The 27000-nt window shown below is 33.1% G+C and overlaps 1 pseudogene; it reads right to left on the bottom strand.

Annotated features, from left to right (window-relative positions):
* The window catches only part of LOC100619348 (general transcription factor IIE subunit 2-like), a 92683-nt pseudogene that overhangs the window by 21382 nt on the left and 44301 nt on the right, over window positions 1-27000 (bottom strand).

Here is a 27000-nt window from a genome sequence, read left to right as displayed (position 1 = left end):
ATCCCCACAATTATGTTAAAGTTTTTCTGTATTTTCCCTCCACATAATTTTGCTTGCTCTCATGAAATTTATATTCCCTGTCCTTCAAATGTATTAACTGTAAGGACTAGTCTATCTTCAATTTTTTCCTCAAAAAATATTTCAGTGGGAAAATATTGTACATATATCTGTTCCCAATGAAAAAGCTTAAAGGAACTAGAGAAGCATAACATGTTGCATTTTTCATTAGGCATTTTACTTGATTGTATTTTTATCTTTTTTTTATTGTTCCCTTCTGGGCAGAGGAGCCTGCTGGTTTATAAAGTGATTGTTTCTTTGAATACCAGGACAGTTTATTAAACCTGGTTATTATATTACTGAATGTTGTAGACTAGATGCAATTCTCAAAATTATTTTGTAAATGTAAAAAAAAGTCTTTTTCTGTAATGCATTTATTTCTTCCTCATTTATTCTCTTCATGGGTAAACACCTTCTTATGCATGAATCCTTTACTAGTATCTATAGCTAATAGTGTCCACCATCTACTTTGTATTTACTCTGTAATTATTATATGTTCAAATTGCACTCCACATTTTAGATTTACATCCTAGAGTATAGACTTTTATTTTTTACTTTGTATCCATAGCACCTAGCAGAGTCTCTGGAGAGACTCAATGCACACAGAAGGCACCTAATTAATGAATGTGAGTTGATTCGTTGTGATGTTAACCATAATGCTCAGAAATTCCAAGTTTTAATACTAGAAGACTCTGTCCCTGAATTGCAAAATGCATGAGCCACTGTGATCATACACTTTCTGTGTTTAAGAGAGTCAAAAAGGGAGGGAAAGGTTCCACTCATAGTTGAAAGATTATGTTGCTTCTAAATAGAATAATTGTACTCTTGTTTCTTCCTATTTTTATTACACACACACATGACATTGTGATGGATCATATTGCACAATTCCTCAAATTTCTTTTTCATTGCTATTTTGTTTATGTTAGTATGGACTCATGAGCTATATTCCTGGGAAGCAAAATGTAGTATACATTTCAGTGATCTATATAGCCTAACCTTAAAAGGCATGGTCTATGTAATTTTGCAGAGACATTGCATTCTGTGTCATTGAGATTTATGTGTGGCTTTGAAATGATTTCTCAATGGAAAATATTATTTTCTTTTCTTCCAACAGGCAATAGTAATCTTGTCAGCTGAGTTACAAAAAGAACTCATCACATAAAAGCCAGTATCATAAATGTTATACATTCTTTTCTTCCTTTCTTTCTTCCTTCCTTCAAAAGAATTTCTTGTAAAGAAAAAAAAATCCTGCTAGATCTCATTTCAAAAGACATAAGTTTGGGATTTGAAGTGAGATTACAGAATGAGGACTCTGGTTTGATTCTATTTCATTTTCAAATCCTGATTTCATAAAGAATTTGCAGGAAGAGCCCGCTATGTCACACTATGTTTCACAATTTAATTATGAGTAAACTTTATAATCCCCTATACCATTTACTTACAGTTGACTCCAGTAGTCTTTTTCTTCTAATATAACAATGTTGCATTTCTATAGTATTCTACTGAGTTCTATGTCACATTCTGTTTCCCTTTGATGTTCTATCTCACTGCCTGTTTTTATCAGTCCAGCACTTGATATAGCCCAACAACCCTGACATTTGAAGCAGACAAGCTTGAATATCATGCACTTGGCATTCAGAATTTCATTTTCCAGCTGGAAATTTCCAACACTGGCATCTTTCTCAACTCTAATCCTTTTATTTAGGAAATCATAAAAGGGCATGACACTATTCTCAGTACCATTTAATGCCTGAATCCTAAAGCTATCAATATTTTGCTTCATGAAATTAGGTAAATTAACTTCATAGATCTAGTAGACTCATCTTCTAATAACTAAATGAAAAGTCAATTCTAGCACTAAAATTGCTGAAACTGCTATTCAACCAAATATTCCTAGGAATTATCTCCTTTTATTTTTCCTGTCAATTTAACCATTAAGCCTATATCATACATATTTTTATTTAAAAGAATTGTAATGTTTTCTAAGTACAATAAATAGATACCACAAATTAATTTTGTTATATTATAGCTATAAAATATATATGCAAATTATATGTATAGATGAATAGTATTCATTTAAGTAAAATGAATATATGTGCATACTCATATTTACATACATATATATATGTTTATATATTTATATATCATTATCATTGTCATTGTATTTTGTAGTGGTGTGATATACTATTGCCCAAAAGCAAACAACCTAATTCATAGTCATATTTCCTGTGAAGATTAAATTTAACTATCCCCTGATTGTGAAAATGAAAATAATTAACTCTCCCCTGATTGTGAATATTAAATTGTAACCCCTGCCTATTTTTAGATTTAATAGCCCAAAGTGTAAATACCCTACACTTAAAAGTTGAGTAAGAAGATCTGCCCATTTTGGGATTTAGTCACCAAAGGTGTAAACACCCCATTCACACTTGAGTCCAAGAGGTCTGTGACCCACCTGTGAGATAGTGGGTAATGAATCAGAATCAACTGACTGCCTCCTGGGCAGTCCTAAAGCAGGGCTTCAACTGTGTTTGGTAGACATAGAATTAGGGGAAGGCACAGGAAGTGACGCAAGAGAAAGTGTCTTTAAAAGGGAGTGACAACTTCCTGAGTGAAGTTCTACTGCTAGTTCTTCATTCCTTGAAGTGGAAGCTGGTGAAGAATGTGCTGACTGGACCTGAGACCCTGTTTCCTGGTGAGGTTTTTCTAAAATCTCTTCTTTTGAACTGACACATGATGAATGAAAAGCTGACTCTTAACTGCTGAATTTTCTGTAAAAACTAACCTCAGGAGAGACTTATCTTATCCTCTCTCTAATTTTATTTCACTCTTTCTACATTTTGTAAATAAATTGTAAATAAATCTCTTTGGAATGAATTAAATTCTTGGTGACCAGACTCTTAAATAATCCAGTCCAACTCTTTTAAAATTAACCCCTTTCCCCCCTTACATTCCATAGACTCATCCTAAACAAAATCAATAAAATTCCAATTGAAAAAAATTAAAGATAAACTAGCACGTTTAACACAATAAGGAGTGAATGTTGTCAAAATCAGTGCCACTTGCTTCAGGTAAAATATAGTCATGCAGAAAGATCATTAGGACACCCTTAACTTGGGGGTCAAGGCCAGTAAAGTGTTTGCAAATCAAATAATCAGTATTGGAAAAAGAGTAAACAGGGAAGAATCTTTTCAGATAATTATCTGCCTCATATTAGATAGTCATCTTGAAAGAGTCACTGGAATCGTGAACCTTGATGTGTCAAAGGTCCAAATAATTCATTCAAATATCCTAACATGTCCTTTCCTTAAATACAGGACAAAGGAAAAAGAAAACATAAATCAGGGACATATAACTATTATTAGGAGAAAGCAAATATCTTTCAGGATAGAGTCTAAATGAATGCTCTGAACCTCCAATACTTACCTCTCCTACCCCATCGCCGAATTATAAGGAATTTTAACTGTTTCTTTCTGACTGCTTGCAGTATTTTCTCCTTGGATTGGGAGCCCTGGAATATGACTATAATATTCCTGTAAGTTTTCCTAAAGGGAAATCTTTCAGATGATGATCAATAGTTACTTTCAATTTCTCTAATTTATGCCCAGTTTCAAGAATATCTAGATATTTTTTCTTTGATAATTTATTGTAATAATATGATATAAAGGGTTTTTTTTTATTTTAATCATGGTTTTCAGGTTGTCCAATAATTATTATATCATTTTTTCTATATCTTTTTTCCAGATCAATTGTTTTTCCAATGACCTGTTTTCTTTTATTTTTTCATTCTTTTGATTTCTTCTTCATGACTCATCAAATAATTAGCTTCCTCTTGCCCAGTTCTAATTTTTAACAAGTTCTTTTCTTTTTTTTATTTCCATTTATGCTTTATAAAGAATTCTTCCCTTCAGTTAATTTTGTACCTCCTTTACTAATTGGTAAATTCTGATTTTTAGGTATTATTTTCTTCTTGCATTTCTTGCATTTCTTTTTCTCATTTTTCCTTTGGCTCTATTATTTGCTTTTTGAAATCCTTTTTGAACTCTTTCAGAACCTGAAGCCAATGCCACTTTTCTTTGAAGTTTTTATGTAGCTGCTTTGATCTCATTCTCCCCTTCTAAGTCATGCCTTCCTTTACCTTACTCCCATATTCTAGAGTTAGTTTTTTTTTAAATATTTTCTCATTTTCTCATTCTTTTTCTTGATTTTTATTTTCATTTTAAAGGTGGGTCCTGTTTCCAGATTTAAGGGAATTCTCATTTAAACTTCAGTATTTCTTTATGCTACCCTCACATCTTGTTCCTGGTAAGTTTCATTTCTTCCAAGGTGGTAGGATGGCCTTTGGGTTGAGAACTCTAGAAGACACCTGTCCTTGCTGATTCAATCTCTTTCTGGGCCTATTATTTGCTGATTTGCCATAGGCACACTGTCTATGCTCAGTGCCTCACTGTGGGCTTGCACTGGAATTTACGGCCTCATAAATGGCTTTATTGAAGGCTAGAATCTTTGAAGAGTGGATGTGAGTGTACTTTGTTATTGACTTGGATAGGGTCTGGGTGTCTTGCTGCTGACCTAGGCTTTGGGGAATCTCAAATAGTGAGGGAGTCCCTAGCTCTTGGCCTGAGCTTTTGATGAGGTCCTAAGGACTTTCTTTCTAACTTTACTTTCCAAGTTGTCTTCTGGAGAAAAATTGCCTCACACCATTCCTTTGTTGGTTCTATGACTGTAAGATTCATTTTGAAGGTTTATTTTCAGGTTGTTTGGAGGGGAGGTTTCAGAGAGTTTGGGGTGTTCCTTATGTCCACTTTATCATCTAGGCTTCACCCTTAAGAGCTAGTTTCTTAAGGTTTCTAAGCTGGTAAATCTTATCCTATGGATCTTTAGTCCATAGAAATACCAAGTAAAATGCTTAGATACATATTAATGTAATTGCTATATATTTGTAATACTTCGTATTTTATTTTATCCATTTGAGATGAGTAAATAGGATTCATCAGTCTCTGAAAGGGCTTTATGGCATGAATAAAATATAAGAAATTCTAGCATAAGAACATTTAATGGCTGCTCAAGTTCACATGGTCCCTTTCTTTTCTGCTTTATGAAATTTTTTATTGAAGAAAAAGTCCGGAGAACAATCACAAATAGTTCAGAGATTCTAGTTAAGAATGCTCCCAACATTTACCCACAGGTGTCGCTCTCTGAGTTAATTTAACTTTGTGTTTCTTTTGGTAACCTCTTGCCTTCCTAAGGCTGAGGCAAAAATCAGATTAATTGAAATGAGTAAAGAAATAAATATGATACCATTTTTGTCAATGGGAAAAACCAAGAGTCAAAGTTGGGGGAAAACAATTTTTTTTTAAAACAATTTCCTTAGGTCTTTAAAGAAATATATATATATATATATATATATATATATATATATATATATATATATATATATAATCTGCATCTTCATTTGAGTCTTCTGTTCTGAGATACATGTAGAAGTTAATGGCTCTACTTGCTCTTTCCTTGACTTTTCTTTTTGTTCTTGTCTGTTGCTGATAATGACCCTTTTTTCTGGCCTACTTGCTGTTGTTTCTCAGTCATTAAATAAATCTAATTTCCTCTCAGTCTTTGTCTTATAGAGTTTATCCATTTAAGACCTCCAGATGTGCCTCAATTCTGTATTCTACAGCAAAGACTGAGATACTTCAAAATTGCTAAACAAAACAATAGGGAGATATGTGTCCCTTTCAACAATGGAACCCAAAATGTTATTAAATTCTCAGTTTCCTGTTACACATAAAAAGAAGAGAAAGAACAGTATTTGGGGGAATAAAAAGGTTTTATGCATTAGATGGTACCTGACTTGAAATGCTTAAAGGGAAATAGGGGTTATGTGAATGTCATTAGATAAAAATAAACACATATATAGACTCCAATGGTCACTCTATATCATTTAAGAGGTCCTGATTCTAACTAAAATAATTTATATCTTCTCTGATTAAATTATAAGCCTGAAAAAGCTACAGTAAAATTATTACAAGTTTCCTTGCTCCTAAGTAGTTTCTGTTCATTACTACCCATTGTCCACATATATGGACCCATTACCAAGACATACCTTTGTCTATTAAGTACTTTTCATATTTTTCTCCTTCAATTTTTCTATTGAGATAGCTCCTGGTTTCAGCATCTTTTTGCCAAGAAGGCTGGGACAATTATTTTCGATCATTTAATGTTATTAGGCCATATCAATCTCCTTCCCTTCCCAAATACTTGCATGTCAAAGGAACAGTTTCACTAAATTTCCAAATACCTTTCACATCAAATACATTTTTTCCAGATTCTCAGAACTTGAAACAATTATATTTCCTTTACTTAATAGGTTTTATTTTCCATTACTTTACATGTTCGAAAGAATACTCTTCTACCAAGAATGTCTCATGAAGATCCTAGACACTGTCCTTTTTTGCCTTGGAGATATGAAAAATGTCATACCCTAAGAACCCAAATTGCTTATTTACTCCACTTCACCAAACGACACCCTACCACTTGTTTTTAGGGTTTTTTCATTATCTTCTCCCACTGAATATTTACCACCACCCAATATGTGTTTTAAAATACATAATTCCAGGAATATATATTGATATTCTTAATACTTTTGCTGTTTCAGTTGTTATTCTCTTGTCTGTATAACTCTAAATTATAAATTCTTCAAAGGCAGAGATCACATTTTCTATTTATTTTCAGATGATACCACCTAAGTATCATGTAGACAGCAGATACACAATATCCACTGGAAAGTGATATATTCATTGTTTTCAACTTATGGATCATTCTATGAAGCAAGACTATTTCTTTAAATAATCAGTTTCATAGATCTCGTTCTTTTTTATTCATACATTCAGCCAACCACAAACTCTTGGCAATTTTTGGTTTACAATATTTCAGATATATAGTCTTTTCTCTTTGTAACTATTTCTAAATCTACAGTCTAAGTCTCAGTGATCTCAAACCTGAAATTACTTATCTTCCTAATGTTATCTTTGTGGGATGCACCATACAGTCCCCAAAGCTATTGCTAATTTGCATTCTTTTGCTTTCTACTTATGCTTGACTTAAAGATTCTCCAAGTTATAAGCCTATCTAAATTCATCATTTGTTTTTCTCTCCTGTATCTTTTATACAGTAAACTGAAATCCAACTTACTTTGTGGGTCAATTACCCACTTATTGCAAACTCCTTACCTTATCTCCTAATGACCTTGAATTTTAAATGCTATTTTATTTCACATATATGACTACTATTCCCTTAAGTCTAAAATCCTTCTCCTGTTTCTCACTTCTGTACATTCTAATGATCCATTCCTCATGCCTAGAATACATTCTATTCTTATTTTCCCATCTCAAAAGCTTTTTCCTTGGCACTACTTAGCCATTCTCTCTCTTTTTTTTAAGACCATCTTCTCTTCTTAAAATTTATTTTCTCCAGAGAATTTCTCCAATTACCTTGTTTGTGTACATGCATCTTCTATAATGTTTGTTGTTTTTCAGTCTTTAAGTTGTGTCTGCTTTATATGATCCTGTTGGGTTTTCTTAGCAAAAATAGGAAAGAGATTGATATTTCATTTTTCAGGGAGTCTGTATTTTACATATTGTAAACTGAGGCAAATAGGGGTTGTCACTTGCCCAAGAGCACAGAGCTAATATGTGTCTTAAATTGAATTTGAACACAGATATTTCTGACCCATTTTTCTAACCACTGCATCATGCCCCTACATAATATATAGTAGAATGCAATCTTTTTGAGATCAAAGACAGCCTGATTTTTGCTTTTTTAATCCTCTTATTCCTAGGATATAACACAGTGCTGTGCATATAATAAAGCACTTCATGAAATCTGATTCAATTGAATCAAATGAAGCTATATATGTATAATTTAAATTTATATATAGTTATAAAAAATTTTTATAAATATATATAATATTTACACACATAAAACACACCTCTCAATGAAAGAAACATTACTATTCTGGACCCAATTACACTCTCTTTATGGATAATAATTTTAACAAAAAATCTATATATATAACAAGAATGAGATTTCCCCTCTTTAAAAAGACAAGCATTTATACAGTTCCCAAGCAGAGAAGAGAACTAGTGACTGTGTATACAGACCACCAAGGGCCCTGATGACAATTCAGGGCAGATAAGAGTGCTTGATGTAATTCACAAGAAAATAGAAGCCCTGATCTCACTTCCAGTGCATAAAAGAACACTAGTACTTGTGGCACAAGAAAATAGGAAAATTGAACAAACTTACAGAGTTAAGAGAATTGGTAGAAATTGTGATTTCAAGATCTGTTCCTAGGTTAAAATTGAAGAGGGCTTAGAATATGATGTTCTAGAAAGCAGAAGAACTAGGATTAAAACCAAGAATAAGCAACCCAGAAAAACTGAGAAAATATTTTGGGGGAATAGGAGAATGAATATTTAATGAAATAACATGAAATAAAGAACTTTTAAGATTTTTTGATAAACATACCAGAACTGAATAGAAAATCTGGAATATAAGACTCAAGAGAAGTACAAAAAGGTAAATATGGAGGACAAAATTAATGGACTTAATATGAGTTTACTGTTTATATTCCTATTTGTCAGTGATGGTGAACCCTTTAGAGACCAAGGGCCCAAACAACAACCCTCATACCTCATGTGAGCTTCATACTCCCAGCCTTATCCCAGAGAGGGGAGGGAGAAAGTGCTCCCAACTGGGCTGCTGGGCAGAGGGGTGGGTCATGTAGGTAAATGTGAGAAACATCCTCAGGCAGGTATGGAGAGGGGGAAGGGAGAAGCCTGCTCTGGCACATTCTAGCACTTGTGCTATAGTTTTGCCAATATGGTTAGATGAGATCATACATATAGATCCTTAGAAGTTTATCATTATTAGGATAGTTATAAAGAATATACATAGACTGAAAACACAGATTCAAATTAACCATGATGGGGTGATTTAAAAAAATTGAGAAAAAAAGGATACATTGGGAGACAGGGAAGGAATGGAGAAAAGAAAGAAGGAATGGAGAAAACTATCTCAAATTAAAGCAGTGTGCAAAAAAGAGCTTTTATTTAGAAGGAAAATTGGGGAGGACTTGTGGTCAATGTTTACAATTCATTCATTTGAATTGATTCAAAAGTGAAATAACATGCATATTAAATTGGGCACAGAAATCAATCTAACCCAGTGAATTAGAAGGAGGGGAAGGAGATAAAGGAAAAGGAGATGGGAATTACTGCTCACAGGCAATGGTTAGGGGAAAATGAATTTTTGAGAAGAGACAAGATAAGAAGAGAAAGAAGTATTAACCAGAAAAAAACAGGATTGAAAGAAACAATCACTAATCAGAAATGTGACTATGAATGAAATGAACTCACCCATAAAATGGAAACAGATAGCAGAATGGATTAAAAAAACTAGATTCTAATGATATGGTGTTTATAAAAAACAAACTTCATACAAAAAGACGCACATTATGTTAAAATAAGGAGCTGGAAAAGAATCTATCATACTTCTGATGAGGTAAAAGATTCAGAAATAGACATCATGATTTTAAACAAAGAAAAGCAAAAAAAAATTACATAATTAAGAGATAAACAAGTAAACTAAATTTTGTTCATTGGGACAATAGACAAGGTACTTGGTAGTCTACTGCCATGACAATCTCTGGGATTATATGATGATAAATACAAAATATTTTCCACACAGAGAATCACAAATAAACAGATATGAAAAGGGGACAAATATTAGTTGTTCATGGGTAGCCCGAGACAATATTAAAAATGACAATTCTATCTAAGTTAATTTAATTACTTATTGTCATCCCAACAACAAACCCAAGGAATTATTTTATAGAACTAGAAAAAATAATACTGAAATTCATCTAGAAGAATAAATGGTCAAGAATATCAAAAGAATCAATGTAAAAAATATAAAAGAAAATGATCTAGTATTTTCAGATTTCAGAGTATATTACAAAGTGATAATCAACCAGATAATCTGGTACTGGCTACGAAATACAGTAGCTCTCAGAAATGCTGAGAATAGGATGGAACTCAAATTATTACCTGGATTATGAAAAAGGACAAGAAGCAGAAGAATGTATATCTTCTCTATTATAGCTGACAGCATTATTAAAATAAATATCTTCAAGAGCATAAGGTTTTTTTTTCCTTCAGCCAGTCTAATCATTCTCAAGAGAAAGGGGTTGGTAGTAATGAGCTCAATAAACTTCCCAAGGGAATTCTGGGTTTATTTCATACCTGTGAAGCATCTATTAATATAATTATAAGATGAAGAGTAATCTACATATTTAGCAGAATGACTACTTAGCTTCTGGAAGAGATACTCAGCAGCATCATTAATAACTTGAGACAGATTGCCTCAAAGCTGTATTCCTATTAATCCAAATATATCCCTTCTGACATTGAGATTAAATTAGACTCTGTATACAAATTTGCCTTTAAATCTCTACTTTTGCTTCCTTTAGTGAATCCTCTAAGTTATTATGTCGTTTTTGTGTTAGAGATGTGTAAAATACTTTGTAAATAGATCCATAAGGGCAGGGGCAAACAATGAATGTTAATGGTATAATCAGGTATGTGCAAACATTCAAAGCTATATTTGATTGCTTCATGAAATATAGTGGCAACCTCTAGATGGTGCTCATTAAATTCATCAGACAACAAAATGGTGCAAAGTTATCTTAAATGAATGTTATTTCTAAGCCCATAGAAAACATGTTTTTCATTGCTGCTTTTTAACTTTTTTTCTTACTTGTATTTTTTGTGTTAATTTTTAAAAAGCTGAAAATTCCATTTGTGTAATTTGAGGCACTTTGTCTATCCATTAAATATATGTATTTTTTTATATGTGGAGAAGTGACAGTGCCTTAAATTCTGATGTGACATTTATCGTTCCTAGACCAGGCAGCTTTACCAGCAGTGTGACCTTGATTAAATTATCAGGTGTTGACTCTTAAGTGAAGGTGAATGATGGATCAGTGCTTATATGTTGTATATTATCCACAGGCATCCATACTTCATACTTAAGGAACATTCATAGGAAATTTCTTCCGTATTTTATGTTGTGATTTGATCTAACTTCATTTTTTATAATGAAATTTATTCCAGCATGAGGACATAAACCCCATTCTTCCCCAACTCTTCTATTTTATCATGATTGTGTTCTCTTAATTTCTACCTTATTCACCATATTCAGTTATAATTAGATATTCTTCATATACCTACAGTTTAATGATTATGTTTCTTTGATTTAATGATTTGATTTTGATTTAATGATTTTGATTTAATGATTATTCCACAAGTGAAATAGCATGGAATAGAGGATAGAATGTAGGAATTTGAGTTAGGAAGACCATTTTTAATATTTTTTTTTATTGGTCACTTGTTTCAGTTGTGTTCGACTTTATGGTTCTGTTTAGAATTTTCTTGGCAAAGATAGTAGAATGGTTTGCTATTTCTTTCTTCAAATCATTTTACATATGAGGAACTGAGTCAAGTAGCATAAAATGACTAGTCCAGAGTCACACAACTAGCAAGTATCTGAATGCAGAAAAATGAGTCTTCCTGATTCTGAACCCAGTCCTCTACTCTCTCCACCACCTACCTGTTCTGGTTGGTATCCCACCTCTAGACATTTACTATTTGTGTAACTGGAGGCAAATTACTTAATTTTTCTGGGTCTTATGCTTATCATATGCAAAATGATGATCAGAATAGCTCCAATATGTACTTCACAGCATATATGAGGCTCAGATGACATAATTTGCCTAACATACTTTAGATTCTAAAATTCTACATAAATGAGAATACTGGAGTTTATAGATTTACCCTGATTTAGGAATGCTAACCTTAGAAAACTATGTTTATAATTTTTATTTAAAAGAGACACATATGTCTTTCTGGGATAACTGAACCATTATACTGCTCCAGATTATTGGGGCCCAAAAATGAAAAAGACTGATAGTCAAAAAACACCTTTTAATATATGAATATCCTTAGATGAAATATTTAAATAAGTAAACTAATGAAATGCATGAGATAAATAAGATATTTTTAACATATAAAATGAACAGAATTAGCTATCTGGAGAACCAAGGATATGACCTGTAGTTTTTAAAAATTTAATCTTATAAGTAACCTATGCACACTTTATTTTGATTTGAACTGAGTTCAATATTTTGGAAACAGTATCCATTTGAATGAGAGTCTCAGTATTTACAAGTTCTGAACAGGGTTGGAAAATATTCTAAATCAAACATAATGAAATCTGACACATTTGCAATCACAAATATCAATAGATTTCTGAGGATGAATAATATATAAAAGGATCAACAAAAGAAAAAATGCTAGAAAGTTATAATTGAGGGAAATGCACAATTAGCAATTATGTGATTTGGATGAATTCACCTTTTAAATGAAAATAGATAGCAGCATGACTCAAAAACCAAAACACAACAATATATTGCTTATAAGAAAAAGAACATTTAAATGAAAGACACATATAGTCAAAATAGAGGAATGGAGTAAATATATTATGTTTCAGCTGACAAAAAAAGCTGGACTAGCAATCAAGATTCCTGATAAAATTAAAGCTAAAAAAGATCTAATTAAAAGAGATAAACAGGGAATCAACATTAGGTTAAAAGGTACCATAGATAATGAAGCATCATTAATATTAAATTTGTGAACAACAAATATTATAGCATCCAAATTTTTAAGGAAAAGCTAAAGGTGGAAAAAGATAACAAATTATATAATAGGATATTTTAACATTTACTTCTCAGAATTTAATAAATCTACCCAAGGAAATAAATGAAAAAGAACTCAAGGATATAAAGTCTTAGAAAAGATAAATATGAGAGATATTTGGGAATAGAAAGGAATATAAATATAAATATATATGTATATAAATATACATATATACATATATTATCAATACATGGCACCTTTACAAAAATGTTACCATATGTTAGTATATGCAAACTTTAAATAAAATAAGAAAATCTAAAATATTAAAAGCATCTTTTTCATATCATAATGCCACAAAAATATATTTAATAAAGGGCCATTAGAACATAGAATACAAATTAATTTGGAAACTAAATAACTTCATCTTAAATGAGTGGGTTAAAGAACACAAGTTAAAGAAGCAATAAATAATTTTATTAAAGAAAATGATAGTAATGAGACAATATACCAAAATCTATGGAATACAGCAAAAGTAGTAATGAAGAGATTGTATATCTTTATAATGTTTATATCAATAAAGTAGAGAAAGAATAAATCAAAGAATTGGGTATAAATTAAAAAATGGGAAAAAGTATGAATTAAATTTCCTAATTGAATATCAAATTAAAAATTATATATTTTTTCATTAAATTAGAAAAAATAATAAAAAATCCACTTGGAAAAATAAAAAAAATCAAGAATATCAAAAGAATTAATTATATACATATATGTATATATATATATATATATATACATAAAGAACACTTAAGTAGTACCAGATTTTAAACTATTTTATATATCAGTAATAATCAAAAATATTGCTTACTAGTTGAGAAATAGAAGATTGGAACAGAACAGACATATAACAAAGATTTTTAAAAATTATAATAACCTTGTGTTTGACAAAAAATAAAAATCCAAGTTTTGAGAATAAGAATTATGTATTTGGTAAAATTGCTGAGGAAACTGGAAAACACTATCTTAGAAAATAGATATAGACTAATATCTTATTCTTTATTCTCCAAAAACACAGTTTTTGAGTAAAGAAATTAAAGCAATCCATAATTATATTTAAAAATTCCCTAAATTATTATTGATTAAAGAATTAAATTAATTGATTAAAGAAAATATAAATCAAAACAATTCTTATAAATATCATATTACAGCTATAAGATTGGTTAAAGTGATAAAAGAGCAAAATGACATGTTAGATGTGATGTGGAAAAATGATGAAATCAATATGATGTTGGAACTGTGAGCTTATTCAACCATTTTGGAGAACAATCTGGAATTATTCTCAAAGAATTACAAAAGTGTGTATACCTTTTGGCCCTGTAATACTCCCCTTAGATTTATTTCTTAAAGTAATCTTGAGAAAAGGAAAAGAATCTATATGTTGTAAAATACTTATAGTAGCTCTCTTTGTGGTAGCAAAGACCTTGAAATTGAGTGGATGTCCATCTCTTGGGGAATGAATAGACAAGTTGTGGCATATGCTTGTGATGGAATATTATTAGGCCATAAAAATGATGAGCAGCTTAAATTTAGTAAAACAAGGAAAGACCTATATGTAATTATGAAGAGTAAAATGAGCAGAAAGAACATTGTATACAGCAGCAGCTATATTGTAATAATGTTTGAAGAATGACTTTTTTATGTTCACTTCCAGAGAAAAAACTGAAAATGGAAAAAAAAATTGAATAAAAACTGAAAACAGAAAAAAATATATATATATATATATATATATCTACATATAAAGAATGATTGGGTTATGGTTGACAAAAATTCTAATGCCCTATTAGGAAACATAAATCAAGAATCATTTTCTACATGAAGCCTTTCTTGGACCCAAAAGCCAGTGCCTAACCTCACCAAATTCTTGTAGCTATTTTTTTGTATTTATTAGCTTCATGTTTATTCTGGATATAATTCTATAAATACTTGTCTCCATCATTAGAAAGCAAGATCCTCAGGCACAGGATTTATTTCCATTGTTCTTTTTGCATTCTAAATAAAGTGTATGGCAAGTGCTTTCAATACTTATGGATTGGTTTTATAGGCAACATTAAGAGAGACATAGTATCTAGTAATAAGGCCTTGGTCACCCAACCACATCTACTAGAGCGTGCTCAATTTTAGGCACAACTTTTTTTCTTTTAATATTTTATTCTCAATTAAATAGAGGGGGGCAAATTTGAACCCTCATTTAAAAACAAGTTTTGAGTTTGAGGCAAATTTATCCCTTCCCCTCCTTCCCCCTTCCCCAACCCAGAGATTTTATGTGTTCAATAATATGAAATATTTTCCATATTAGTCATTTTGAACCACAAGTTTTGGGAAAGGATGGATCCTTAATGAACTTTGTCAGCCTCACACACCTATATTTATTCATCTTTTCTTTCAAAATCCTTCCCTTCCTTTGAGAATCTATTCAAATACTCCTCTCTCTCTTTCTCTCTCTCTCTCACTCTCTTTCTCTCTCACACTCTATCACATATAATACTTTTCACATATGAGGGAGAGAATGATTACTATTAGAAGTACTATTATTGCTGTTATTATTATTAGAGTGTCCTCCAGGATATTGTAATCTTTTTGCCTATAATAATTTCTTGAATATAAGTACTTAATATTTAAGTCAATTGACTAGGATAATACAGATTTCACATAAATTGAATTAGTAGAGGAAATCATACTAGAACATGAAAAAAGAGTAAAAAAAGTCCTGTTCCTACAACCTGGGTAACTACTTTCTATACCTGAGTACCATATCTTTTTAAATTCTTGAGGTAGAGCAAAAAAGAAAATTCTACTACTTGTATGTCTCATTAAACTTACTACAGACTGGGGAAACAGAGTCAACCATAAGAAAGGGAAGAATAATTTCCATGTTGATATGCCATATATAAGTATGCTAGTAATCACATACACACACAGAGTAGAGCCTATAGAAAAAGAAGACATAAGGGGGCATGCGAGCAAATATTTTAAGGTTTGTGATAAGAAAGAGGGATTAGTTTAATTTTCATTGCCCCAACAAGGTCAAAGTTGCAGAGGCTGAATTTGGCTGAGAATTAATCTTTTCTTGAAAATGGAATAGACTGCCTTGGGATGTGGTAGGTTCCCCATTAGAGACACTTAAACAGCATTTTTATTAGCAGATTCTTTCTTTCTGCTCTAGTTTCATTTATAAATTCAAGTATATTCCTTTTCAATAAAATCCAGTATATGAAAATATGGATTGACAACATGGGTAGTAGGACATGTGCATGTCCTTTCTCAAATGATAGAATATTTATAGAAAGCAATACAAAGGTTTGAGCAAAGCAAGCACCAACTCTTAGCAGGAGTGATCTAGTCATATTGCCATGATGGCTCCACTCACATCAATAGAGACAATGGTGCTCCAAATCATTATTTCCCCTACTAACTCCATATTCCAGGACAATGGGAGGGGATATTTGTATTGTAATGGACATTTCCAATAATATTTGATTTTGTTTTATACTTGATATGATATGATATGAAAAATTTAATAATTTTGCTGCTCTTCTTTTTTTCCTTGCTTCTTTTTTTTGGGGACTAGATTTGGGTTCTATTTGTCATTGGTAGGTAATGTTACCCATGATTGTGAAGTTCCTTTTTAAAGTTTCACATTCCTTTCAGTATTTATATAGTCAGCATAATAAGGCCATAGTTCCAGTACCTAGTAGGTCAATAATTCAGTCTATCTTTAAGTTAAGTTATATAAGGAATTTTAATAGCAGTAAAATATTTTCAGGTGGACGTCATAACATTTGTTAATATTTTCAAGAGCTGAGTGAGTTACTATGTATTTCCTTGACCTTCACCCTCCACCCTTCCCCCTTAGATCAAAAGGTATTTCAGTGTTGAGACTATCTCGCTTTTCTATTTGCAACCCAATATTTAGCATGGTGTTTTAAACATAATAATCATTTAATTTTTTTATTTTTCATTAATTCAATGATAAAGTAAAAGAGCATTTAAGTTACTTTTCCCCAATAATTAGACATTTTAGCTAAAAAATCACAGGAAAGATCAAAGAAAGTAATATCTTTGAGCTTAGTAATTGGGAACAGAATTAAAATTTGATATAAAAAGGACTTTAAAAAGTGATAGCAGAAAACAATCCCCTCTACAAAACAGCATTCAACCTTATCTTCCTCTAGTCAAATGTCTTCATTTTCAAGCCAACCAAATGAATTTTTAATTAACTACTTACTTTTTAGGAAATGTATCTTCATTTCAAGCCTAAACCTAGCTTTTTAGCTATTAACATGTATTCTATTTTATTCTCAGTGGATTTGTAAAGAACCAGTCAATTTCCACATTCATATGACAGTCAATATGTAAATACAATCTTTTTATGTCTTTTCTTCTACAGGATAAATTTCCAGAACTTTTCCAACTCCTCCTTATATTAAATGTTCTTCATGTCCCTTAGTATTGAAGTGACATAAACTAAGTTATTAATCAGAAAATCTGCTTCTCCATGGAGAAAGCAGAAATCAGAAATGAGCTTTCCTCAGAAGGTTAGTCAACTCAGAACCAAAACAATATGTGGTCAGTATCCATGAGAAAGTGACTCCCTCCCTAACAAAGAAGCCAATATAGGATAAGATATATAATGGAATATCCTGTACCCCACGCTAATGATGAATCTGGCTTTTAGACGATAAATTCTTCAAGGTTATGTCTCATTAATGAACATTGCTTTGTATCTTGCACCCTACAAAAACTGCATTGTAACTTCAATCTGGAGCACCTTTCACTAGGAAAGTCTATCCTGGACAATAGATTCATTTATTAACCAATATTAATTACTAATAAACTTAAAATGTCAGAAGTGTGAATTGATTTATACAGGATAAGAGGGAACTGAAAGCAAAATTAAACACAAAGGAGCGCTGATACTTCTACCCACTACACCTTCTCCCATCTACTGTGCCAGGTTCTGCAATTGGGCATAGGTTAACTTCAGGATCCCAGGAAGAAGGCTACATAAACAAAAATGCACACCAGACCCACCACTTGAATTCCCAGGCCCTGGCACCAACCCATAGCAAACTAGCTCAGTGACAATCCCTGCAAACTAGCAACAAAGGAGACAGAATCAGCAAGCAGCTTTCAGAATTATCAGTCAACAGGCAAAAAAAAAAGCTGCAAGGAAACAACAAAAGAAACACTAAGCCCTTGGAAATTTCTATGGGGATAAGAAAACAAATTATGGAACCAAGCAACCACATGCAAAACTTAATTCAAGTTCAGGAAGAATTAAAAAAAAGAATTTCAAAAATCAAATAAGACAGGTCTTATATTCTTGATTGAAAGGGTAAAATAGATTGAAGGAATCCACAGATCAGCTTTTGCAATAAATCCTGAAATGACAAATCCCAGGAATGTTATAGCCAAGTTCAAGAGCTCCCAGGCCAAGAAGAAAATACTGCAAGGCACCAGAAAGAAATAATTCAAATAGCATGGATTCTGGATTTTACAAAATCTAATACCTTCCACACTGAAGGACCAGAATGCTTGGAATGTGATATTCTAGAAGACAAGGCAACTGGGTTTATGACCAAGACTCACCTACCCATAAAAGCTGACTATATTCTTTCAGGGGAAAGTATGGTCTTTTAATAAAATAGAAGATTTTCAAGAATTCTGGAAGACCAGTCTTAAACAGAAAATGTAATGTCCAAATACAAAATTCAAGAGAAGCATAAAGAGGTAAATTAGAAAGAGAAAAAAAATTAAGAACTTCAATTAGGTCAAATTGTTTATATTCCTATATTTAAAAATAATATCTGTAACTCTTAAAAATTATTATCATCATAATAGTTAGGAGTAGTATGTAAAGGCAGAGGGTGTGGTAGTAAGCTATTTAGGATTATATGTAAAAAAATAGGAGTGAAAAAGGGTTATAGAGAAGAATAAAATCGTATGAGCAACAACTATCAATTCAAGAATCATAAACTATTAACAGTCATATCAGAGGAAGTTCTAAATCATTAATAAGAGAAAAGCAAAAAAACTAAAGCTTATTTTAGGTCACATTGAGCAAAATGAAAGTGAAAAATATTAGAATATTCCATATCACAGAGACAGAAAGTCATTGCTAGTGGGCCTGGAAATTAGTATATTCAATGGAGAATTAATTAAAATTATGGTAAGAAAGAGTAGAAAATGACTATTCATTTTAACCCAGGTATTTCATCACTAGACAATAATCATATTAATATAAAGAAATGCCCAATATGTATACAAATATCATTTATAGAAGCATTTGTTGGTAGCAAATAAAAGAGAACAAAGTCAATTTTCTTTTATTGGAGAATGTCTAAAACACTGTGATACATTTATCTGTAGAAAAAAAATAAACATCAAGATTTACAAAGTAGCATGGAAGATTAGATAAAGTAATACAAATGAAGTAAGGAGAGTTAGAAACACAACATATATGATGACTTCAATGATTTAAATGGAAAAAATAACAGCCATAAAAGAATCAATATCCAATGTTCTAAAAGAATGAACAATTGACTCCCAGAAAGAGAAATAAGATATTATTTATTCATGTCTCTTTTTTGGGGGGAGCAAATATGAATAAATAAAATAGCAATGATTGAAACATAGGCAATATGTTCTGCTTACCCTATGGCACATAACCCCAGTGCTCATTTTAGGGTCTTATTTCTAGCTCTGAGTAAATGAACAGGTGGGGCAGATAATAACCAAGAACTGTTTCTGACCACTTCCTGTACATCCCAGCTAACAAAAGCTTATCCCTTTACCTGGCCCTAGGTACAATGTCATAGTCTATTTATTGTAGGCTCATTGTTTGGAGTGGTGGCTGTGGTGGGTACTGTCTCAAAGAGGTAGCATAGATGGTCACCAAGAGAATTCAATAGCCACACTAGCAGAATAGAGAGCTTCACTGATGATTCCATCACAGTGCCCCAGATTTTAGACAAGGATAAAAAAAAAACACACCTAAATACTTAATTGAAAAGATAACTGAATTTCAACAGGACCTAGGGAATCAATTGATGCTCACTGTAAACTTCAATATGCCTCTTTTACATTTGGGTAAAATCTAATATAAATATATAAGTATAAAAAGAGTTGAGCATAATGACAGAATACTAGAATAATAGACACAATTGACCTTGGAAGATTACTAAATGATATTCTTAAATATGTACTTCTTTTTAGCATTCCATGATGCCTTTACAAAAATTGACAATGTGCTAGGGCATAAAGGACAAATAAATACAAAAGGTCAGAAATATTAAACACATCCATGTGGATCATAACACAATAAAAAAGCATAATCAATAATATATGAATAAATGTCCAGGCTTGAACAAAGACTAAATAATTTAATTTTAAATAATGAATCAGTAAAGAGACAGCATAGAGTAATGAATAGTAAACTGATTTCAAGTTAAGCAAAACCAGAGGAGACAAGCAGAGATGGAATCAAGTGCTTGAGCATAGGAAAAATAAAATATGCCATTCTTCTATATTCATTCATATACTGCAAGTCCTTGTTTCTGTCTTGCTCAAATTCTAGGGGCAGTTCAGATGACATACATACAGGAGAAAAAGTCGAAAGTGTTCTTTGGAATTCCAGTGATGTGGCTTGACAGAACCACACTTCTCTAGGGGTCAGAAGTGATCTAAAACCAGCATAATTGTGACCTTGGAGAAAAGCTTGTTTAAAAGTATCCTTTCAATTGTGAACAAAAAGAAATTTCTGATATCAGCAACTGTAAGACATTTTTATATACTGATCAAGCATGCAAATTATCATAAAAATGTTTTACCATTCTGATATTATTTAAATATCAGTTAACTCAGAAACATAATGTCTTTAAGGGGAACAAAAGCACTCTCAGTAATATCTTCTGAAAACCTGAATCATGTACTATGCTAGGGGGTAGGAAAGGGAATTCCAGGCTAAAGAATCACAGAGCTCATGATGGCAACGACAGTGTAGTCCTTTGTAATGCCCTTTCCATTAGTAATAGGAACATTTATTTAAGTATTGTTTTTAGAGCAAGAGGTAGAAGATGGGGGAAAGTAGCAAGAAAGGTAGAATGTAAGAAACTTAGTTCAGTTCATGTTCCCTATGTATAATTGATCAGAATATGAAATATGGTCCAGGGATGCTTATAATAAGTTGGGTGAATTTGCATTCATTCACCAATCAGAACTACTCAGACCTGGGGTGGGAGGGGAAGAGTTGAATGAATTCACTCCTCCTAGACAAAAAGGGCATGCCCTCTGGAGCTCTGGTTCAAGGGGAAGTGGCAAGGCAAATGACTTGGTTTCCTGTTGGATAACTACATAGGATAAGGAGCATAGATAACCACACACAATTTTTCATCAAGCCAACTTTGGACCTAAGAAATCTACATTTTATGCATGGCTGGATTTTGCCTTCCAATCTTGCATTCCAGTCAGATTGGGCTGTCTTTTGTTCCCAGAACTTAGAGCTTCATATCCTGTTATCTGGGTTTTTGATTTGGCTATTCACAACTCCTAGCATGCATACCCCTCTAACTTGGGACTCTTAGAATCCTGACCTTCCTTTAATGTTTAGCTGATATGTAATCTCCTACAGGAAGCCCTTCCTGATTCTTCCTTATTATTACTAGTCTTCTACTCCCTTAAATTATGCTGGATTAATTTAAATATTTCCTTTCATATCTTAATTTTTTAAAAATTAATTAATCATTATTATATTCATATAAATTATTAATTAATTAAAAATAAAAATAAATATATAAATTAACCCTTACCTTCTGCTTTAGAATCAAATCTAGGTATCAGTTTCAAGGCAGAAAATCAGTAAGGGTTTGGCAATTTGGGCTAAATGACTTGTCCAAGGTCACACAGCTAGGAAGTTTCTGATGGTAGACTTGAACCCAGGACCTCTTGTCTCCAGGCCTGGCTCTCTATCCCCTAGCTGCCCCTTTTCATACATTCTTAACTCTATTAAATGAGTGTTCTTGAGAGGAGAGGTCATGCTCTACCAGGACTAGCATGGTGCCTGGGAAATTATATAGAGCTACTTTTTAAATGCTTGTCTGATTAGACGGTTCATGGCTAGAGGTCTCAACCGTTATTCTTCTACGTATGTTGTAATTGCTACTCTGCTATATCTTTCTTCGCAGAATTGTGAAGGAACGGTTTCCCCTCTTCTTTTCAATTTCAGCTTTCTGAGACAGATAGACAACTCTAGGTCTACATGAATATATATATACATATGTATGTATATATATATATACACACACACACACTGATAAACATAGATAGGTATGTATGTATATGTATGTGTGTGTGTCTATGTTTGTGTGAGGGACAGACAGAAAGACAGAAAGACAGAGAGATGGGAGTTTTCCAGTTTTAACAGTATCCCAGGAGTTCGTGGAGCACGTGACTGCCCTCTCCAAGTGGGCTAGCTTTATTGACATCCTGGTCTTTTATGGCACCTTCAGCTACGAGTGAGTTCGGGGCCGTGTGCACAGATACGCTGGTGGCTGCCTTCCAGTCCTGCTCCAGCCGGACCTTCAAGTTTTCAGGGATCAGTAGTACCTCCACTCACCTCAACTGCACAGCGGAGAGTATTGCCATGATATAAAGCAGGATGGACGGCGGGGGGAAGCTGAGTGCGCCCCTCTGACCCCCATCCTCCAGCTTCCTTGGGTTTCCTTTGGACCAAAAAGATTATTTTTTCAAAAGGGAAAGTATTACTGATGGGGTGCATCCTCCCTTTGGAGGAGGACCCATAAGGTCCTCAACTTGACACCCGCGCCATGAAAGAGCAACGCCACCTGCTGGCTGCCTGGGGGATAACCCAAAGTTGGCTCAATTCCAGCCTTTGTTCCGAGTCCATTTCTATGTCCTTTTGTTTTGTTTTGGTTTTTTTAAGACACTCTCTGACCTCATTTATTCACCCATCCAGCCCTTATGGTGCCTTCTGCTCCCCACAGGCTCTGAGGCCAAGCCACTGGAGTCTTTCTGCAGGAATTTTGGGGGCTGGGACAAGGCAAAGGATATAGGAAGGAGGCAGCTAGTCCCCCCTCCCCCATCTCCCCAGAGCTCAGCACATGCCTATATGGGCTCGGCCCTCCAGACTGCTGAGACTTCCTTCTTTGGCTCCCTGCTTCCTTTGGGGCAAATAACACAGCAGAACCACATGGATATTTTAGTACTTTTTTTATATCTATTAAAAGTCTAACTCTTGGCTCCAAGTCAGAAGAGTGGTAAGGGCTAGGCAATGGGGGTCAAGTGACTTGCCCAGGGTCACATAGCTAGCAAGTGTCTGAGGTCAAATTTGAACCCAGGACCTCTATCTCTAGGCCTGGCTCTCTATCTACTGGGCCACCCAGATCAAAAGTTTGGACAAGTATTTCCTTCTCAGTCCAGAGATCATTTTGGGCCCTTAGAGCCAGAAGGCAGACTTGATTCATGTTTGAGAGGTCTTTAAAGGATGCCCGCAATCTTAGAAACAGACTGAGAGGAAGTATTGCCGGCTGTAAGAATTGAGCAATGACAGCATATTAGAGAGAAAGCATCCCCAGATTCTCCTGGTACTTTACAGGCTGATCCAGAAGGAATTTGTAGCACAAGGGACATGATGGAAGAGAGGAGGAGAGACTGAAAAAAAAAATGGAAAGGGAGGGACTAAGGTATTGCAGAGGAGAGAGTTTGAAGAGATTCATCAACCTTCCATAGATATTTAGGAGCAGAAGATTTAGGTTGAAGATGTTTGCTAACTCATCACTTTTAGGACTGAAGGAATTTTTAAAAATGTCTTCCTCAACTTCTTTCTCTAGACCCATCCAACACTAGTTGTTCTAACGTATTCTCTTATTTTACCAAACATTTCCTGTATCTTGATTTTGTTCTTAAACATAAAAAAAAAGAATATGGGACTAGTGAGGAATGTAAATTTAAATTCAGATGGAGAGACAAGCTCTGCCTAAACGTGAGGAATTTTCCCAAACTGAGACCCTTAGCTATGATGATTTTGCTGTTCAGTTTTCAGCTTAAATGAATTTCATAAAACTTCAGAATACGGGGCCATATGAACTAGAGGGTGTTTTATTTTATACCTAGGCTAAATGTGACCAAAGTGTTAGGATTTATGGTTGGTTAAAGTGAGGAAGTAAGTAGAAAGAAGAGGGCATTAACTGAGAAAAGATCACCACTTAAATCACAATCTTTCACCCAACTTTCATCCCTGGCCTTTTGCATACACATCTAAAAGATAAGAAAAGGCTGGGCAAGAAAGGTTCAATTTAGTTTCAGTCCATTAGGAAGGAGAGAACAGAAGGAATCAGTCTGTTCCTAACAATTCCTAACATAGCAACAATTCATATACAACTTGGATCATTTCAACCTACCTCTTCATATAAATGAGGAAACTGAGGCCCAGGATGTTTAGCAAATTTGTTCAGGATCTATGAGCTAGTACTAAATAGCTTTTAACCTCTGGTCTTCCAAATTTAATCCACTCCAGCACAATCACTTAACCTCTCATTGTCAACAGGCAAATCTCTAAGACGATAAGCTCCAAAGGAATTGTTTGGATGTATACAAGAAGTTCCTCTTTGAGAATTTTCCAAAGTAATGAAGTCAGAGAGCTGTTCAAAAGCAAATATAAAACTTCCTCCAATAGTGCAGACTAGTATTGCAATTACCAATGAGTCATGCAACCATGAAGTTGAAGGTGAAACCCTTTAAAAAGTTATGACATCAAAAATCCAGTACATGTTAGAGGCAGGACTTTTAGCTCAGGTCTTTCTGACTCTGACTTAGCATTCTACTATGACCTTATTTGCTTTCTAAACTATTATCCCTTAATTTAAATCTATTCTCCAGACATCCAAATGTTCTTCTGCCATTTTCTTAACTAGTTGTTCTCTTCTCAAATTCATTGTTCTCTCCTGAAGGTCCTACCTTCATTCAACAGCAATGATTGAAGCTCTATACATGACCATTTTCTTCCATTAATTTCCTAGTATTCCATTATTCCTAGAAAATTGATTCAATTTGATTCAATTTTAAAAATCACTAAATATCCACTAAGCTAAGTGTTAAGGAAAATAAGAGCTTATATTCTTTTGAGACACCTTCTAGCAATATCAGTTTTCCCAGTGAATAGCATAAAGTTACTCTCTTTAAGCCTTTAACATTCTTGTCTACAAGAGGGACCAACTTGCATTTTTAAAAGAAAGTCACACAGTGCATATGTTTTATCTTACTATAAAAATTCTGTTTGTTCTGCAAGAGCCTCGGTCCTCAGTTTTCTTTGTTGTTGGTAACTTGTGGTCAAGTCTCCTAGAGAACTGCTTTGACAACTTTCTGCTAGACTTTTCTTTTTTATGACTCCCATCTAGACCAGCCCCGTTTTGTTGCACACATTTGCCATCATATTGTTAAAGATTGATGGAAATCATGATTTACCTTATCATCCATAGAGAAAAGATATAAAGAACATCATTGCAGTGAAGTTCTACTTCAAAACAGGCAGGCTGCTTCAGCATTGCAGACAGAAATAGGTGTTTATTTGCTAAACTATAGAAGGGTTATAATTTAAACTTTAATCTTTAAGATCATCTAAAATAATTTGTTTAAGTGATAGTTTATTAAATACAAAGGGCTACATAGTGTGTGCTACATACAGGATATAGAGATGGGGTTTATGGTTCAGTTACTTTGGGGGACAGTCAGGTAAGGTTAGCCTTTCTATCAATGTAGAATACTTCAATTATAATCAAAGGGTAGATTTCCCACCAACACACGTAACCCCCAGTATTCTCTATTGTGGGTCCAAACTAGATTAAAGTGTAATTTGAAAATATTTAGGAAAATAAATGAAAATATAATAAAAAGATGTAGCATGAAGGGATTCTTATGTGTTTATGAATCGCTCCCATTTCTATTTAAGTTTGACACAACTAGCTTAAAGTTCTATGAATTTAAATTATTCTAAGAAATTAAAGTATTAAATAAATCCTAAGAAGGATCACACAGATAATTAGTATCTGAATCATGGCTCATGATGAAGTCTTCCCAACTCCAAGTATAGCACTCTTTCCATTATATGTACCTGGTTGACTCATCTTGGTAGCCATTAAATGGGATTCTACTTGATGATAGGAGTCATCCAAGGATGTGATGTGTATAGTGAGCAACATAAGCAGTATGGAACAAAGTAAACTGAGAAGCCATGTCACCATCAGAGCAAAGCTACACTTTAAACTAAACACATGTTTGACACTTCCTCTTTTCTCTTCCTTCCCACTTGCTCTGTAACCTTACCATCTTGGAATTTCACTCATATAGAGCAGGTAAAGAAACCATGGAACTTACATTAAGCCATTCTTAATTATGAGTTTAGTGGTTGTTGAAATAAGCATATTTCAAAGTTATTTAAATAGAAGTATGAAGCAATAAAAATTTTTCACTGAAGAATAAAGGAAATTAATTTTATCAATTAAATGATCAAAATACATTAAAGATACTCTTATTAGTAAAAAGCAAAAGAATTGGAATGCAAAGCAAGCCTTTGTTTGGTATTTTGCCACATGGTAACTATTAATGCACTATATATTGAAAGAATTCATAGTTTTGAATGATCTTATCTATTCATGATACTCACTGAAAGATTGTGATCAACTTCTCTTTAATGGTTCATATGACCACAATGGCAAAGACAGTTGATGTGATCACAGCTAATTTAGTGACTCCTAAATAGACCTGGACCTACTCTCTTAATGAAATGAAATGAATAACCTTAAAGAACATAAAAGATAAGAAACTATACATTTCTTATACAATGTTCTTTTCCTGTATGCACTATTCCTGGTGATACAACTAACAACCTTTCTTCATCCTTTCAAGATGAGCTAACTAACATCAACTTCCTTTAGGAAGATAAAATGATAATAGTTTCAATTTATTTTTTATGAGAAAATGTCTGTTCTGCGTCACTCAAAAGTGGTAGGGTAACAATAAGGATTTTGAAATTGAAAGATTCCACCTATCCCCAAACAGATCCTTCAGTGACTCCTTATTATACAAGAACGAAATGTGACAATCCCAGAATTTAAAGTCT

This window comes from Monodelphis domestica, chromosome 8 (assembly GCF_027887165.1).
Source record: "Monodelphis domestica isolate mMonDom1 chromosome 8, mMonDom1.pri, whole genome shotgun sequence".
NCBI classification, from domain to species: Eukaryota; Metazoa; Chordata; class Mammalia; order Didelphimorphia; family Didelphidae; genus Monodelphis; species Monodelphis domestica.
Note: the sequence above shows the minus strand (reverse complement) of the source record. Positions and strands in the feature narration are given on the sequence as shown.